We start from the raw sequence: 18,058 nt of genomic DNA on the forward strand, positions 1-18,058 counted from the left end.
GAGAAAAATCAAAATGTTAAAAACGAAGAATCGGAGTTCACCATTGTTTTCTTCTCGCTTCTCTCTGTTCGTCGCTCGAAGAAAAGGGTAGTTTGGCCTTTTAAAAACTGAGAAGCAGAATTTCATAAATTATGGGTCTGCTACGAATTTTTGACGGGAAAATGGGTGCGCGCCTAAACTTTTCTGTCCGTGGGTTTGACAGTGGAAAAATCTGGGAGAATGGGTCTCCCTGTAGTTTTCACTTTCTAGAATGTAGATTTCTGCTTGGATTGGGATCGTATTCATTAGTTGAGCCCAATGTAGAGGAAAATATTTTCTCGCACGCTGTTCGACCATTTTTTTTGATCTACCAGCATTACAACCATCCATTGAGAAATATAAGCGGCACTCATTCAGTTAATCTGGATAAGCTTTTTTTATTTATTAAGTGTTTTTGCTAGTATCATCACAACCAGTTATATGGAAGACTATTATTTATAGTGCCGCTAAATCGAAAATGTTTGAGCAGAATGCGCGAGTGAAAATTTTCTCGCTGTAATCTCCAAGTCCGGCCTTGGGACAAAGTTGTCGAAGTTCAACTTCGTGCAGCAATTCCAAGGGGCAGCAAAAATCGAACCCTTTAAACCCCTAAGTCATATAAAGCCCCACGTCGCGCGGTGAAAATACCCACCCTTGGATGAGCGTCACCGCCCCTTGAAATTGCTCTATTCAACTTTTCCTCAAATTATATGAATGTAACAGTGAACACCGGTTTTTAACGAAATGGAAAACGAAAAAATGGTCTTCCCGGAAACATAAAACAAAAAAAAAAATAAATAAATAAAACTTTTATCCGAGTTTACTCCTCTGTCTCTTCATGAACTCACCGCTCGATTTTCTTCTTGAGTGTTCGATGAAGCAGATTAAGTGGTACTTTCTACGATTCTTCTACGAGATGGAGACCTATAGTAGATAGTTTTGGGGGTTTCTCTTTTAATCTTTTTTTGTTGTTAATTGGGGTTTTGAGACTGTTTATTTTGAGATTTGAAGAAGGGGTTTGGTGTTTGTGTTGTAGGGATTCGTCGATTGAAGGAAAGCTTGGGTTTTTGATACAGTGGATTGCAAACATATTCCCTTTAAATCCCTAAGTCATATAAGGCCCCACGTCGCGCTGTGAGAATACCCACCCTTGGATGAGCGTCACCGCCCCCTTGAAATTGCTGATTTCAACTTTTCCTCAAATTATATGAATGTAACAGTGAATACCGGTTTTTAACGAAATGGAAAACGAACAAAATGGTCTTCCCGGAAACATAAAACAAAAAAAAACTTTTATCCGAATTTACTCTCTGTCTCTTCACGAACTCACCGCTCGATTTTCTTCTTGAGTGTTCGGTAAAGCAGATTAAGTGGTACTTTCTCCGATTCTTCTACGAGATGGAGACGTAGAGTAGATAGTTTCGGGGGTTTCTCTTTTATCTTCTTTTGTTGTTAATTGGGGTTTTCAAACTATTTCTTTTGACATTTGAAGAAGGGGTTTGGTGTTTGTGTTGTAGGGATTCGTCGATTGAAGGAAAGCTTGGGTTTTTGATACAGTGGATTGCAAACATATTCAATTTTGTGTTTGTTTCTTTGAATCAATAAAACCTAACCCTTTTTCTTTTTTTTTTCTTTTTTTATTTTGCAGGTACGATTTTTGTCCAAGATAAGTTACGGAGAAACCCTAATAGCCATTCAACGTGATTTTACTCTTATTCTAATTACTGATATATCATAAACACATATCTTTTAACTTTCAAAATCATGTGTGCTGATTCCGTTTCTCATGGTTTTCTTTTGCAAACGGAAAATCCCCAAATGTAATTCTGCTACACTAATTCAGTATTGGGTTTTCTTCAATATTTTGATTTTTCTAAAAAACATTTATTTATCAGATTGATTATAGATTGTGCAAACTCAATGTATATTGTGTTTAATTTTTTATTTGTTCACTACTTTTGTTTCATTAGCTCTCCATGTTATTGATTCTTACAAATTTATTTTTCTTAGGGTTTTTGATTCATATTATTGATTGATAGTATGAACTACTATCAAGTGTTTTTCTATTTTTAGGTTAGTTACTTATCTTCTTTCATTTTTATTTGGATGTGGTACAGATTATAGAGAGGGTTGTTACTATGCTAATATATGAACTACTTTTAGCCCAGGTATGTGGATGGGAAGCCAAAAGGGTTAGAATGCACTTTAAATGTGTGTACACATATATCTCACTATCAGACACATGTATATAAAAAGATACGTGGAAAGCATGCAGGCCAAAACATCAAAACATGATGCGCTACGAAACACCAAATAAACCCCGAGGAGTTACTTTATCTCATCCCCAAAAGAGAAGCTAAGATCAACGGTGGAGAGAAAGTTAGCTGACACGGACGTGATAGGGGCAGAAGACACTTGTCTGACACGAGCAGACCCCTCAACTACCCACATTAAACACTCTGAGCAGTGTACGTGTCGATCAACCTGTGGAACGAGCGAGGATGCCTCTGCGGGATCAAGGGGCAAACGCAGACCTCTGCGTGATAGACGCAAGGACACAAGAAGATAAGGTTCCAACGGTCTTCAGAGATGGGTCCCACATTCTAACCTTATAAATACCCCGTCTCCACCAAGAGGAAAGGGGATCGGAAAAATCAGGAAGGGAAGGAGAGAGAGAGAGAGAGATTGCAAGTGTAAGTTAATCATTTAGAAGAGAGAAACATGTAAACCCAAAAGTCATTCGACTATTCGTGTAACCGTGAAGAATATAGTAAAACAACAAACCCCGTGGACGTAGGCCTTAGTGCTGAACCACGTAAACCTTGGTCTTATTTACATTTCAGCACTTTATATTTATTTAGCCCCATGGATCTTTACTTATACGTTTTGTTTTCTTTGCTTGTACTTATATCCCGTGCGCAAACGCCTCACATGGAGTTGTTAGATGAGGCCATGATAAACCCGAAGGTTTTGAGCCAATGAATCAACACCAGGACATCATCATCACAAATCTCTTTAGATGATGATGATTGATTGTGAGCATTCGGATCCCTTCGTGGTTTGTGTGTTCACAATTTGGCGCTAGAAACAGGGACTTCGTCCCGGTAAAAGATTTATCTTGTCCTGTGATTTCATTTTAAATTGGCATATGATTGCTCTGATTTATCAGCTCGGACCGTGTAGATCATTTGTTAACTGTATTGTATTCAAAAACCCACCTTTTATCTTCGATAAGATTTATTGTTCTAATCCGTGGATTTACGATTTTCTTTAGATCTCATGCGAACCCGTCTCTCTGGGGGGTTTTTCGTAGTTTTTATACTAAGGATCTCCTTTAATAAAACTTTAACCCGTATATTGTAACTTGCGTGTATTAATCCTCTCCTGGAAGAATGTATTTCGCCAACTAACCCGTTTCACGCGGATATTCCCGTTTTTTGTTTGAAATGCCTTGTGCAGAAAGAACGTATTGTGAGTAAAGAAGGCGAGTTTCGGCGAGATTTCATTGTCAACAAAAGGACACGTGATGGAAAAGACGCAGGAAGCAGGAAAATCCAAAGCTTTGTCAAAAGAAACACCCAGGACAACCCCGGTCATCACCCGAAGCAAGCAGAAAGGAGATAAAGCTAAAATGACCAGTCAAAGGCAAGATACCGCGGAAATCACTTCACCTATGAACGCTAATTCAGTTGCAGCGGCGGCTCTCAGAGCAGCAGCGACAAAGTACGGTGCGGTTGCGGTAGTCCCGAAGGCTGCAGAGGCTAGCAATACTTGCGCCATGAATCAACTTAATCAACCAAGAGAAAGGGAGGATGAATCCAGAACATTCCAACCCGTGCACCTTCTAACTTTTGGAATGCCACCAACAAATGATCAAAATCAAACCATACCGGCGGCTCTAGCACCGCAGAGGGGCACTCACCCCAATTTGGAAATGACAGCAACCGAAGATGAACCCCTGCCACCTTCAGTGAAGACCATGGAGGAGGGCGGCACCATGGCTGTAGTAGCACGCGCTGGGACTCCCAATCATGGGTCCAACCAATCACACCGACTGATGGCTGAGCTTGAGGAACTGAAGAAGATCCAGCAAGTTTACGCAGATGTTGTAGCCCTGTTGGCCAGAGAAAATCAAGATTTAAAGGAGCGGATTGCTCTAAGCACGAAGACCATCCAACAACTTGATAAAGCAAACTCCAAAGCACCAGATCCAAACCGAGACTGTAGAGTCGTCATAGCGGCTAATGAAGACGCGACAAGGGGAAGTAGCGTATCCGACCCGGATTATGACGATGGAGAGTCAGACGGTAACGAGCAGAAGAATTTAGGGCACCACCGCGCAATGGAAGAACTACGAGATGAGATGATGGCCGAGATCAGGCAATTAAAAAATAAACAAGGCGGGGGGAGGTTAGAAGAGGTCATGAGAGAAGCTAACTCCACGCCCTTAACTCATCGCTTAGCCAACACCCCTATTCCACTGAAATGCCCTGTCCCAACGTTCGAATGCTATGATGGATCCAGCGACCCTGCTGCACATATTCGGTACTACAACCGTGTCTTAGCTAGATGGGGTCAGAACGACGCCGTACTCTGCAGATATTTCCCGTCAAGCCTGAAGGGATCGGCGTTATCATGGTTCGATAATCTGCCGCCAAACTCCATCCACTCATACGACCAACTCGCAGAGAAATTCTTAAGAACTTACATGTACAACAAGACTGTAAACACCGGAATGGATAAGCTCTTTTCACTAGCGATTGGCTACAAGGAAACCACGAGGGAGTACACTAACAGATGGCACAAGATCTGCCAAGCCATAGGGAGCGTGGACCCGGTGGTAAGCATCAATTGCTACAAATGGGGCTTAGACCGAATGAGTCCCCTATTTGTTGAAATTCATGGGAGCGTGCCTAAGACAGAGGGAGATCTTCGAATAATTATCGAAAAGCACGCTTGACTTGAAGAAATTCAACGGGAAAACCCGAGGGCATATCCGCAGAGGTCTCACCGCACCAATTCAGCGGAACAAACCAATGGGGCCAAAAGGAGTTGCTCAGGGGAGAGACCTCACGAAGATAGGAAGGAACGAAGGGATGAACGAAGAGCAGGTGACCGAAAATTCGAAGATCAAGTTTACACGAAACTCAGCGCTAGCAATGCTCGTATCCTACGAGAGATCAAAGGGAGGGAAAACTTGGAGTGGCCATGGTCTAAGGGAAAGCAGCCCCCGAGATCCGAGAAGTCTAAAGATTACTGTGAATATCACTGTTTCAACGGACACCAAACCGAAAAGTGCAAGAACCTTAAAATAATGATCCAAAAATTAATTGATGCGGGAGAGCTCAAACATTACGTACGAAAGGATGTTACCGAGGACAGATCCAAGCGAACCAAACCAGTCCAACTTCCGGAAGGAAATCGAACAATCAACACCATCTCGTGTTCTGAAGCCACAGGACCCTCACTTACAGCGCAGATTGGAAAGAGGTTACGGAAGCAATTCGAAGACCGCTGCGAATTATATAAAGTCGATGGGATAGTGGTGGACGAACACGAAGAATGGATGGAATCTCCTATCATATTCGATGCCGAGGATATCGAAGAAGATATGGAAGACCATAACGATCCCTTGGTCCTAACACTACCAGTAGCTGGATGTAACCTCAAAAAGATCCTCATAGACGGGGGAAGCTCCGTAAACGTCCTATTTTACGATGCATTCAAACGGATGAAGCTCCATGATGAACAGTTAATGACCTCTTATCACACCATCTACGGATTCAATGGAGCAGCCACGAAGCCCTTGGGAGACATCGTGTTGCAGGTTAACGCAGGGCCCATGAAACTGGAAACCCGATTCAGTGTGGTGGACACCCCTTCCCCCTACAACGTTATTATTGGACGAAAATGGATACATAAGCTTAAAGGAGTCGCGGCAACATACCACCAATATCTCAGATTTCCAACACCTGAGGGAGTAATGGAAATCAAGGGAGATCGAATCACTACGCGAGAGTGCCAGGCCACTCAGGATCATATCAACAACGAGCAAGAAGAGCAGCGAAAAATCCGAAGAGTAAAAAATCAAGAAACCGCGAAAGAGAAGGCCATAGACCTGTTCCTCAAGGAAACTACAGGGAAGGGCTTGACGAAAGATGATAATGTCCTAAGCACAGAAACAAGTACTTCAACAACCAGCGAAGAACAGAAACACGCTAAATAGCAATTAAAGAACGTCCCAGTCCTCGGAAACCCGAAGCCTGTGTTCACACCAGTAGAGCCCGTAAAGGAAATCAACATAGGAACGGAAGAAAACCCGAAGATGATCAAAATCGGGACCATAATGGACGAAGGAAGGGAACATTCCTTAATCAAATTACTTAAGGAATATGAGGATGTGTTCGCCTGGAAGCTCAATGGGTCTATAGCAGCGTTGGGCAGATTTACTGCACGGTCTTCGGACAAATGCAAACATTTCTTCAATATTCTCAAAAAAGGGAGCAGGTTCGAATGGACCGCTGAATGCGAGGAAGCATTCCAAAAAATCAAAGAACACCTAGCCTCAATCCCGATCCTGCAGAAGCCAGACCCTGACGAGGTTTTGGCACTGTACATAGCAGCAACAGAGGACGCAGTCAGCGCGGTATTAGTCAAAACCAATACAAAAATAGAACAACCTATCTATTACGTCAGCAAGACCCTCAATTCTGCGGAAAGAAATTATACTAAGATTGAACAACTCATCCTCGCACTGGTATGGGCTACCCAAAAACTGAGAACCTACTTCCTAACTCACCTCGTCAGGGTTCCATGCAAAGCACCATTGGAAGCAGTCCTCAAAAGCACGGGAAAAGTGGGCCGAATAGCCAAATGGAACACCCATCTGGACCAATTCAACATCATTCATGAAATTCAACATTCTCGGAAGTCCCAAGTTCTGGCGAATTTCTTAGCAGACCTCCCCCTTGACAACGACGAAGAGATTAAGGGAATACCAGAAGCCGAGGAAGAAAACAAGGATTCAATGGATATCCTCGAACCTGCGAGTCAAAGACAATGGGAGGTCTTCGTCGACGGATCTAAAAATAAGGAAGGAGCAGGAATAGGCATTGTCATTATCACCCCAACTGGAGAAAGGATTATACAGGCACTTAGATTGGAATTCAAAGAGCATACCAACAACATTGTTGAATACGAAGCTGTCGTACACGCCCTCCGTATAATAATAGAGATGGGGGTAACCGATGTAAGGCTGACAAGTGATTCGCAGCTTGTCATACGGAAAATAGGGCTCGAGTATAATGTGTACGATGACACCCTCTCGGCTTACATGGCCTTGGTCCAAACATTGGCATCACAAATCCCGAACATTAAGTTCCGGCACTTATGCAGAAGGGACCTCAGGCACGCGGATGCCCTAGCTATATATCATCCATGCTGAGGGATAAAAATGTCGAAGCTATTAAAATAGCAAGGGTATACGAGCCTTCGATTGCATCTCAATTCTCCTTCGCTACCAATCAAGATACAGTGGAAGAAAATATCGAAGACCAGGTAGGAGAAGACATCCATAATGACTTTGACGAAGAGGATATCCTGTCAAGAGCAAATCAAGACGAAGACTTCAGCAACGAAGATGACTGGAGAGTGACAATCCATGCCTTTCTCGAAAAAGGAAGCTTACCTGCGGATCAGAAACAAGCTAGGAAGATACTCTCCAAAGTGGGAAGATATGATCTTCGGGATGGGGTCCTGTATAAGAAATCCTTCCTTGGACCATTACTACGTTGCTTGTCCCGGAAAGAGGGGCATCGAATTCTAAATGATATCCATTATGGTGACGCGGGGAATCATAGCGGCATGAGATCACTAGCTGACAAAGCAAAAACGCAAGGATATTACTGGCCGACAATGATACAGGATGCCGCGAGGATGTCCCGACGATGTGAAGAATGTCAGCGCTTCGCAAAAAAGATCCACGCGCCGGCGACAATGTTAAACTCCGTCGATAGCCCGTGGCCATTTGCAAAATGGGGCGTAGACATCGTCGGGCCTTTCATCGAAGGATCAGGGAAAAGACGATTTTTGATAGTAGCCACGGACTACTTCAGTAAATGGGTGGAGGCTAAGGCCTTGGCCAGGATCAGAGACGCGGATGTGTTTACTTTCATATTCCAGAACATCATTTGCAGATTTGGTATACCCGCTGAAATTGTATCTGATAATGGCAAGCAATTACAGGGGAAAAATATAGACATGCTCTTCGATACTTTCAAAATAAGAAAAACAAGTCCACCCCCATATACCCTCAAAGCAACGGACAAGCGGAAGCTACCAACAAGACCCTCGCCCTTATACTCAAAAAACAATTAGACGAGCATAAGGGAAGATGGTGCGAACAACTGCACAATGTGTTATGGGCATACAGGACAACACGAAGATCCGCCACCGGGGAATCCCCGTTTCTTCTAACTTATGGAGCTGAAGCAGTCATACCTACGGAAATCCTCATGCCAACCACGAAGACCGAAGCTTGGGAGAAAAACCTCACAACAGATATGATGTTAGAAAGGTTGGACGACTTGGAAGGAAGAAGGGAAGTAGCATTACAAAAGATGGAAAATTATCAACGAAGACTAGCAAGGGAGTACAACAAAAAGGTAAAGCTGCGGAATTTTGTAGAGGGGCAGTATGTGTTGAGAACAATCCCACGGTATCAGCAAGAAAAGAAATGGGGAAAATTAGCACCTACGTGGGGAGGACCTTTATAATACACGACGTTGCGGGTAACGGTTCCTACTACCTTCGTAATCTAAAAGGCGAGGTCCTCCGGCATCCTTGGAATGCTAAGTGGCTCAAACCATACTTCCCATAGGAGCAACGCAGACTTGAATCTGCTTGGAGTGTACCAGAAGAAGAAGGGAGCCTGACCGCTCCACATGTTTCTATCTCTGGAAGAGGAATTGCAGGCCTCAACTTATCAATCAAACAAGCTTTCAAATTATCAAGTCAGCGGAATCTATCGACAATATTGGGGAAAGTATTTAATCTACAATCTCTCAGGGCTCCCCCATCAGTGTCCATAAGTGTAAGACCAGGGGGAAGGCACCCAGCAGAAAGAGATACCCAACCAAAAAGAGATACCCAACCAATCTTAAGGCAACGGGTCGACGGAATGGGTGTGTAAATATTTAAATCCCATATCCTAGAACGTTGCCCCGGCCCCCACCGTCTGGGAATCCTCTGGCCCAGGATTCGCCAGCGGGGTGACAGGTCTCAAGACGATCACGAAGGTACCTTCCTTCAGTATCGCACCAAACACTTAAAAACTTTTGTTTTGTTTTTTCACAAATGCTTAAAATAAAAAAAACCAACATTGCAGGTATATCAAGAAAAGGATCCATTTCATAAAGGATGATTACAAAAAGTGAAAGGCCAATTCAAGGATACACATCAAAAAATATTCCTTTTACAGGATATCAAAAAAATATTCTTGTTACATGATTACAAAAAGGGAAGGATAATGATGCCGCGGCCCTACAAAATGCTGCGGTCTCTGCCTAGATTGCTGCCCCATCGGCAGGATTATTCCGAAGACTTGAAGGGACGCTCCCACCAGAAGGGTCCCGAGGAGCAGGCAAGGCAGAAGGAACTGGACGACGAGGATAGTTCTTCACGAGACCATGCTCGTTCTTTAGGCCAAGTTCTATCCTCTCCAGCATCTTGTTCGTCTCCTCAGCCAATTGACAACGAGCCTTGTGCTTAATAACTGTTGTCCGCTGTTGGGCTTGGGATAATAACGAAGATAGCCGATTCACTTCTCTAGAAGCAGCACCAACGGCCTCCTCGCGGGTTGCCGCTAAATTCTTGAAATGATTGGTCTGTTCTTCCTGCTGCGCTAAGGAAGATTGAGCCTTTTCAAGTTTTTCATTTGTGACGCGAAGGTGTCCCTCGAGCTCTGAAAAAGACAACACCACGGAGTTAGCGCAGAAAAAAACACGGTCACACTCGATGAAATAGGATTATACCTTCGACACAAGCCGAAGCCTCTTCATACTCATTAACAACCGCATCTCGCGCTTCATCAAGATGGTCATATTCCGCGGATAATTTCTTATAGTCTAGTTGAAGGTTGGTGAGAGTAAATTGACAGGCATCTAATTCTACCTGCTTCATCGAGTCCATGTGACGAAGGTGGTCGACCTCTTTATTTACTCTGAGACCCCTTTGCTAAGTCTGTACATACACACTTCAAGATTCCTCTCAGACTCAGCCTGACGAGCTACGTCGGCACGGGACGCGGCAAGGCATTGCTGAGCGCATGGCTTCGGCACGGGCATCATCTCTTTCTCTGACAAGACAGAGCATATTATCCTTAACCCCTGAAAGAGGAATGGATCGAGCCTTCTGTAATTCTTCTTCCAGCAGCTGAATCCTAGACTCCAGCAAGGAAGTACGCTCACGGGCTTCCCGCAGACTATCACGTGTCCACAGCAGTGTGCCATTAAATAAAGCACGATCATGGTTGTACAGATTTTGCATGTCGACCATCTGAACATGCCTCGCGCGCCATACCTCAGCCCGAGCATCCCATTTCTTGGCTTCATTCTTAATTTTCTCAACCAGATCTCTAATACGAGATTTTTGCCGAGCTCTTTCGTTTCGAAGCCATATCAGCTCGGGGACGCCACCCACTGGAGATAGGGTGGGGAGACTCAGACAGAACAACTAAGAAATAGAGGAATGACGACATACTGCGAGGGAAAAAGAACCAAACCTGTGAAAGTTGAAATTGGCTGCGAGTTTGCTCTAACTCAGCGCGAACAACAACAAGCTCGGAACGAAGACCGGCCTCTGCTTCACCCAGCTTCTCTTTCTCCTTGAGGCTTTTCTCAGTTCTTCTATTTCCACCTCAGCCGCAGATAATTCCTTTTCTCTGTGACGAAGCTTAGCCTCGAGCTTCAGAGATTTCGCTTTGAAGAACTGATACAGCACGTGGTTACAATGCTCACTCCTCATCATCTACACATCAAGATGACAAACATTATTTCACCGAAGCATTCGATCGTCACGAAAAGTATGTACGAAAATTTACCTCCAAGACACGCTGCTGCGGAAAGCCATATTGATACCCGTCGGCGATGGCCATCATATCTGCAACGGAAGTAGGAGGCTCCGGCACAAGGGTAGCTTCGGGAACACTCAAATTTTTTCCCCAGGCTTCAGACACCCGCGCCTTAGAAGACATCTCCATCATGCGACGGGTATACGCAGTAGATTCCTTTTCCCCAGCAACAACAGGGGCGGGATGGACAAATAGAAGATTCTTTTCCTTGAACCAATCCATGATGGCGTCCTCACCCTCAGACGTCGGCGACTGTGGAAGATTATCAGCAGGCGCATCAATGACCGATTTCCCCTTCTCTGACACGGCCCCCTCAGCACAAATGTCGGCATGCTCCTCCGCGCCTACATGCGCAGCATGCTCCTCCGCGCCACCATCTTCAACAGTAGCGTCTCCATTACCATCACCACCAAGAACATCCCAATTATCATTGGGGGAAAGTAAAGAGAAGTCCTCGGGAAAATCGAGGGCATCGTCAAAGAACTCCCCCGTGGAGTACATCCGATCAAAAGAAAATTCTTGAGAGCGGGAAGGGTATCCGCGACATCACAGCAGGGACAGAAATGTCCCCAATAACAACGTCATCAGCCACCACGGCTTTGTTCCTTCCTTCATCACCAACATGACCAACGAAGACCTCTTCTTCGACATTGATAGGGGAAGTACCAGTACGTTCCTCCCCATCTGTAATCTCCTCATCCTCAGCAAACTCTTCGTTCACTGGACTAGTAACTTCTTCTTGGGCCTCAGCCTCGCCCATCACAATAGTAGAAGACTGCTTCGGCTTAATCTTTTTCTTCTTCAACACCTGAAAAACCAACACCACAAAAAGAATTATTTTTCCCGACTGAATTTCTAAAAGGAGAAGCGCAGCTAGAATCCGCGTACCTGAGCAGTTGAGGTATTCTTCGGTGGAAGTATAGCACCAGAACCTTCCTCCTCGTCTCCCTCTACGACGTCAAGGGCATAAGGAAAATTCATACCCGCAAAGTTCAAACGCCAGGGACAGAAATCTCCATAACGAGCAGGAGGAGACTCGCGTGGCTTGCTACTCTCGGTAGGCCGCCAACCGCGGGGACCAGGAATCCAACCGTAAGCCCACGGACCAACTATTTCGATAACGGTGGCGTGCCACTCGTAGTCATGATCGCGCTTGATCCTCTCGCGCGCTGGGAAGAGTTTCCGATGACTAGACCCCTCCGTGCCAGGAACATACTTCAGCTTGGCATCGCTGACCTCATTTAACAGACGAATCTCGCCCCGAGGAGCAGCGAGATTCCGAAGGCTGACACTCCACGGCTTGCGGTTCCTACTATTGACGTAATCACCGAAGGAGTTATTGAAATTCTCAGGAGTATACCATTCCTTCTCCGCGGGATTGGGGACGTAGCAAGTCATCGACGTCTCCCCCTTACTCCGCAGATAGCACTCCTTCAGGGCGCGGAGATAATTCCCCGATAGTTGGGATACGGAACGGCTGTGAGTATTGGTGGAAGAGCCTTCACGACTAGCGAGCACGTCATAGTAGAAGGAATCACCTGATTTGTACAACGGCAGCATAAGACCAGCTTCGAACGCTCCAACCGTCGTTAACAAATGAAATTCATCGAACTCATACTTTGAGATAAGCTCATAAGTAATATCATCCTCAGGGGCATAGAAACGAACCCCGAAGGCTTGAAGCTCATGCTTTTCCTTGAATATTTCGAGATCAATATGCTTGAAGGTTACTTTTTTCTTACTAACCGAGACACTGCGTATCAAGGGGGCAGCCTCATCCTCCTCGGCGGGGCCGGATGAACTAATGAACGCTTCAGAAGCTTTTCTCTTCACAGAAGGATTCTTTGAAGATTCAGCCCTCGGAACTACACCCTTCGTATTCTTCCCTTTAAAAGTTGGAGGGGACCGCAGATGATGCTCGGGCACTAACGAACGTAGAGGAGGAACGTCAAAAGCAACAGCACGAGGCGGAGCCTGCGTACTCCTAGTATCATCACGAGGACGAGACGCTGCGCGATCGAAGACTCTTCGGGAACCAGAAGGATTTGTCGGAGGAATCTCTTCCCTAGAAGACGAGGCCTTCGCTCCAGAAGAAACTCGACTCCGACGAACATCATCTTGAGACTCTCTACGCGGAGGATATCTCGATAGGCCAGAACCAGGAGTCTGATAAGTAAGCCGTGGACGGTCAGACATGGCTGCGAAAAGATTAAAATCAAGAACAAGTTACACACATTCAAAAACATTACCAAAGATCAAAAAACCACATCAATAGCAATACACACACGATAACGCAGAAACCCTAAAATTAGTATACATGCTCAAAATTTCATAAAATTCATACCCTCAAAAACTCAAATACAAGCAAAAAGTGGCTTCCTTGATTTAAGATGAAGAACAGGGGCAAACTAGTATGCAAGCATCAGAAGAAGTTCTTCATCACAAACAAGGAACAACAGTAGCAGAGAATTTACAAATCAACACAGCGTAAAACAGTGGAAACAAAGAAAAGAAAAACTTACCGGCAAAAACAGCAACAGAAGAAACAAACAGTGGAAGCGGGCGTGATTAATGAAGACTGACAGAGAATTTAAGATCACAGGTTCAATGAAGACTGACAGAGAATTTAAGGTCACAGGTTCAATGAAGACAGACAGAGAATTTAAGGGCTGAAAAACAAAGAATGAAAACTGAGAGAATGTTTAGGAATAATGAAATTAATTTTCTTTCTCTCCTTAATATACCCGAAAGAAAGAGAAGGAAATTAATGGAGGAATGGGAAACGTGCCCGTTACAGAAGCAGTTAATGCACGAATAAAAGACGTGCCCAAGTATCTAGGAGAAGTTATTAGGAGTGAGAAGAATATGCGACGATAGTTTTTCTTCAAGGCACCCATTAGACATTCAAGCCCGAAGAAAAGGGGCAAATTGTGTACACATATATCTCACTATCAGACACGTGTATATAAAAAGATACGTGGAAAGCATGCAGGCCAAAACATCAAAACATGATGCGCTACGAAACACCAAATAAACCCCGAGGAGTTACTTTATCTCATCCCCAAAAGAGAAGCTAAGATCAACGGTGGAGAGAAAGTTAGCTGACACGGACGTGACAGGGGCAGAAGACACTTGTCTGACACGAGCAGACCCCTCAACTACCCACATTAAACACTCTGAGCAGTGTACGTGTCGATCAACCTGTGGAACGAGCGAGGATGCCTCTGCGGGATCAAGGGGCAAACGCAGACCTCTGCGTGATAGACGCAAGGACACAAGAAGATAAGGTTCCAACGGTCTTCAGAGATGGGTCCCATATTCTAACCTTATAAATACCCCGTCTCCACCAAGAGGAAAGGGGATCGGAAAAATCAGGAAGGGAAGGAGAGAGAGAGATTGCAAGTGTAAGTTAATCATTTAGAAGAGAGAAACATGTAAACCCAAAAATCATTCGACTATTCGTGTAACCGTGAAGAATATAGTAAAACAACAAACCCCGTGGACGTAGGCCTTAGTGCTGAACCACGTAAACCTTGATCTTATTTACATTTCAGCACTTTATATTTATTTAGCCCCATGGATCTTTACTTATACGTTTTGTTTTCTTTGCTTGTACTTATATCCCGTGCGCAAACGCCTCACATGGAGTTGTTAGATGAGGCCATGATAAACCCGAAGGTTTTGAGCCAATAAATCAACACCAGGACATCATCATCACAAATCTCTTTAGATGATGATGATTGATTGTGAGCATTCGGATCCCTTCGTGGTTTGTGTGTTCACAAAATGGCAGGAGTTCCAATACGTCACACATAGCTAAACATTAGCATCTTTCTTACCTTAATTTATTTAGGGAATATAGATATGATAGGGTGTATTGAGAAGAGACGGTTGATATGCGCAATAACAAGTCATCCTTAACTAATTTCTTTTATCACCTGCTGATTGTATCAAAAAGAAAAAAAAAACTTTTTTTACCATACCGATTAAAGATGAACCTCATCTCTGTTATGCAATTTTGTACTTTCAGTTTGGAATATCCAAAATCGAAAGTTAAAGCAGGATCTCCCACGTCATGAGGACGAGGTGATTTTTGATCTCTAATTTTGGAATTCCACTGCTTTTAAATACTTTTGAAAGTTTTTGTGGCAACACAAATTTTGATGTAACACTCGCACTATTCAATGAAACTTAGTCCAAAACTGCCTTTTACTGCTTGCAGTCTTCAACACTGTCATAGAAGAGGGATTTTACACCAATTAAAATCATTGTGCATCTTTGACCGTGCTCAGGTAAAATCCATGTATCATAAAGCATTATGTGCTTCTGTAATGACAATTGGTTTGCTAGTAGTATGATACTGGATATATGGTTGGATCTCCACCAGGTACTGGATCCATAGCTGCTGGATAAGGGCAATATGTTGTAACTAATACAACAAGATGGAAAGCTTGGCTACAAAATAAAAAGAGGCGTCGTACAATTGCAGTTCTCTTCAATGCCATAGCATCAGTTGGTTGGTCCCGGACCTGGAGTATTTCGATCTGAAGTCAACTGCGACCTCAAGGATTAAGAAAACTTGAGTTAGGGTATATGATGTTTGACAAATTATTCGTGATTAGTTAATCTGTACTCTAGGGTTTTTTTTTTCTTATTCCTTCTATGTTTTGGAATGCATTACATGATGAGGAAATGAAGTAATACCGAGTTACAAATTTACCATGAGATAACCTAGAATAATGGACTTCTTGGTTGTTCACCTGATGGAATCATTGGTATGATATGGAGTTACCAGAGAAAAAATGCCGATGTCATGGTGATGTTGAAGTTATGAAACATTTTCCATGGGGACCAATACATCCTCGGTGTCTACACCTCAAGCTCAAAGATTAACACATAAATTGGATTGAGATTGGTTGGAAAATTTTACACCTTTATGACCTATCAAGTATGGATAGGTCATAAAGGTACCGTAAATGTAAATGGTATACAAATAGTGTATTTAAAATTTGTAGGTACAGAGACCGGTAAGAAACATTAAAAGTAGCTTATAACCACTTTAGTGGTATCTTAATCGGTCTGCAAAGGAGCTTTATACATATAATGCCGTAACGTTTTGGACATGATGAAAGAGGTACACGACCTGTAGAAAATTATATTTTACAATCAATTTTCTTCAATTTTCTAATCATAAAAAGTTTCTTTTACAGTATGCTGTTAATGTAGTCGACCATACGCTGACCCATTTTCTTAAAGACAAATTCTAATTTGCAATTGTTCTCGGATTGTAAAGTTCATTTCAGTATTGTTGAGAAGCGGTAATGAAATTGCTTTGAAGGAGTTGGATAATTGCGATGCTATATCAAAGTCCCATTCTTTCTGGTGGTTCAAATTAGGTACTCCTAATTTTATTTGATTCTGCATTTTGTGTACTTCGTTATATATAGAATGAAGTGTGAATCTTTGATCTATGTCACAAATTCTAAGGTAGTATTTGATGCAATTTTCGTGTTCTTTAATGATTATTTGTTCTGATCTGATGACGAGAGTTTTGCAGGAGTGGTTGGATGCTGCAAACGCTCTCCAGAAGCAAATGTGGGAGGATGCACCACTAGATAAGAGGCGGATGAAAGAAGAGTACTTAATAAGGACTCAAAGTTTGTCTTTTATGAGAACCAAGACTGAGCTAAATATAATAAGTTCTGCAGTGGATGGCAGTCGCAATCCATTTGGCGATAGCAAAAACAATGAGTAGCAGGTTAATTATTTTTTATGTTTGCATTCATGTTTGTTATGAAACCACCATGTCGCATTAAACTATTCATGTGGATATTGATAATTTGAAATTCAGACTACTATTTCGATTTTGATAATTTCTGTAGTGACTAAGATTTATTGTAGTGCCAGTATTTTTGTAAGAAGCAACATATGATCAACATGCAAAATACACCTCAATCATGATTTATTTGAATAGGCTCATCTGCATATACATTTACCTGTTGCCAATGGGGTTGTCGTTTTTGTATTGAGAAAGGGTGGATGAGGACATTGTCTGTAGAACAAGCTTAGATTATCCAGATGTGGAGTGATAATAATTGTGCCTTTAAAGAGTGGGTTACAATATTTAGTTTGGTGAAAAACTGTGTTCTTTAAATACATATTTTACCTCATAGTCTTAAGTTAGAGTGAAAAAATTAAAAAATTTGTTTGAGAAAAGGTCTCAAAAGCTAGGACAAGATGTTTTGGTGAAATGTTCCACACTTGATATTGTGGATTCTCATTCAATATAAAGAGTCGTATATGGCTATTATTACAGAAGATATTGCAAGATTGTATACCAAAAATACAAGATTGACAGACATTAGAATGTCGACATAATATGACAGCTATAGCTTAGAAGGATACAACTGTAGTTACTGCTTTGAATGAGTGAGGATAGCTGTATCCTTAACATCCTCCCTCAAGTTGAACATGAGTTGTTGAATGTTCAACTTGTTCCTGAGATAAAGAAATCTTGGTACTGACAAACCCTTAGTGAAGATGTCAGCAACTTGGTCTTTAGTCGAGATGAACCGTACCAGAAGCTGCTTATTTGCTACTCTTTCACGCACAAAGTGATAATCAATTTTTATGTGCTTCATACGAGCATGAAAAACTGGATTGGCAGTGAGATATGTAGCCCCTAAATTGTCACACCAGATTGACGGAGCTCTTACTTCAACACCAAGTTCTTTTAGCAAAGATTGAAGTCAGATTAGTTCAGAAGCTGCTATGGCTATGCCTCTATATTCTGCTTCAGTGCTCGACTTGGAAACAGTTTTCTGTTTCCTTGCGCTCCAAGATACAAGATTGTTGCCAAAATAGATGCAGTATCCACTAGTGGATCGGCGATCATCGAGACTTCCAGCCCAA

General features: G+C 43.0%; 1 long non-coding RNA gene across 1 annotated transcript; it reads left to right on the top strand.

Moving 5' to 3' along the window:
* The first annotated feature begins 16,203 nt into the window (after positions 1-16,203).
* Positions 16,204-16,923, top strand: LOC113330664. The gene is made up of 3 exons (XR_003350418.1): positions 16,204-16,280; positions 16,440-16,542; positions 16,704-16,923. It is a non-coding gene; the product is annotated as an uncharacterized LOC113330664 (long non-coding RNA).
* Positions 16,924-18,058: the final 1,135 nt, after the last annotated feature.

Source organism: Papaver somniferum, chromosome 1, assembly GCF_003573695.1.
Source record: "Papaver somniferum cultivar HN1 chromosome 1, ASM357369v1, whole genome shotgun sequence".
In the NCBI taxonomy this organism is placed as follows: domain Eukaryota; kingdom Viridiplantae; phylum Streptophyta; class Magnoliopsida; order Ranunculales; family Papaveraceae; genus Papaver; species Papaver somniferum.